This window comes from Poecilia latipinna, unplaced genomic scaffold, assembly GCF_001443285.1.
Source record: "Poecilia latipinna isolate Pla-1442-1.1 unplaced genomic scaffold, P_latipinna-1.0 Scaffold529, whole genome shotgun sequence".
NCBI lineage: Eukaryota > Metazoa > Chordata > Actinopteri > Cyprinodontiformes > Poeciliidae > Poecilia > Poecilia latipinna.
Window position 1 is genome coordinate 191161 of NW_015113145.1, and position 1716 is coordinate 192876.

A 1716-nucleotide genomic window follows, 5' to 3' on the forward strand; every position below is an offset into this window, starting at 1 on the left:
TGTGGAAGGTGAAAGCAACAGTAGTGCTTGTGGTCACTGAAACCCTTGGGGTAATGACCCCTAAACTGGAAGACTGGCTCAAACAAATACCAGGAGATACATCAGACCTCTTGATACAGAGAAGCACACTTTGGGAACTGCCAATATATTGTGAAGAACACTCATGCTCCAAGGCCTGTGGTAGTTGACCCAAGCTTTTTTTTTATTTAATTTTCCTTTTAGGATCAATAAAGTATTTTTGAATTTAAAAGAAGGGATAACCAGTCATGGAGTAATACAGAATTAGAAATATAAAAATCGTTTATTTAAAAAATATTTAAAGTGCCAAAAATATCATGATTACTTATGTTACTGTTAGGACAAAACTTTAAAGATTGATATTTTATCATTATCTCAATGTCTCTACTCTGCATACATGCAGATTGTCTAGGTAGTCTAAATTGTCTATTGGCAGGTACATCAGCCAATCTTTTTCTGCAGGTGTTGTGTCTGCCATTAGACAACAGTTTTTGTTTTTATGATATAAAGTGTTTTGAACTGCCCTGCTGCTGAAATGTGCTATACAAATAAACATGATTAATTGATTGAACAGAAATGATTAAAGGAAGTGACAACATTGCTGGTGGGAGATACCATCTAACTGTTGCCTCTTAATTAAAGAAAAATGTATGATAAACTATTTAACTTTGAAATATTGAATGAAAGTTACAAAATATTACTCAAAATTTTCTTGTTCCTGAAAAAAATCAGACCTTGTGTGCTTCAGAAACAAAATGGAATAATCCTTTTGTTGTACCCCTCCTCCTCTGTCAACGTGGTACAATCCGTCAAGTCCAGGTGCAAGCCATTAGTATTAATTGAACTTGTTTCATTTGTTTTGCGTGGAGAAAGAGGTAAGACTCATACAGAATCTCTTAAGACATTTAAGTACAAATAGTTTTGTAATTTTGTTGAATGTTGTAGGTTACTTGATGCTTGGATACACCAAAGCATTTGATTTGCAGCATTTTAGCTAGTAATTACCAACCATGTTAGTCAGTGTACCAGAGTTTAAAGGGAAGGTGGCTCACTCCAGAATTAGATAAAACTGTATTTGGTCATTTTCTGTATATCAGTGAGTGATATTATTTCACAGGCACAAATGATCCTAGGTAATAATCATTAGTATTAAGATAATGTTTTAATATTTGAAGATTTTGAGAATCTGTCAATAGAAAGTCAATTATGTAGTACTGTGTACTTCAGTACATTTTCACATACAATAACATCAAATCATATTGTGTACAGCAGGGGTGTCAAACTCAAGGTCTTAAGGGCTGGTGTCCAGCAACTTTTAGATGCGTTTCTGATGCCACATGGCTGGATAAAATGGGGTGGTCATCAACTTGATTGCACTGAGAAGCTAATTCAGTCATATACTTAAGGTGTTTTAGACCAGAAAAACATCTAAAAGTTGCAGTACCCTGGCCCTCGAGGCCTGGAGTTTGACACCCCTGGTGTACAGTATCATGTTGTATTCTCTGATCTTTGCAGGAGATGTCAACAACAAGGTCTCAGAGAGCAAACATGATTCCAGTTATTTCTCCTTAGGTGAAGATAAAGAAGGATTTGATGTAAAATACCTCAATTCATTTAAAGGTGAGTTGTGACTATATTATGCACAGGATTCCAGAGTTTATTAAATGATTGATTTTTCTTTTGTTTTGCTTTTTCACT

General features: G+C 34.8%; 1 long non-coding RNA gene across 1 annotated transcript in view; it reads left to right on the plus strand.

Annotated features, from left to right (window-relative positions):
* Window positions 1-300: 300 nt before the first annotated feature.
* Window positions 301-1716, plus strand: part of LOC106952603 (uncharacterized) — a 15194-nt gene continuing 13778 nt past the window's right edge. Inside the window, exon 1 of the long non-coding RNA XR_001426023.1 lies at window positions 301-1638. This is a non-coding gene — a long non-coding RNA (uncharacterized LOC106952603). The remainder of the gene's footprint in view (window positions 1639-1716) is intronic.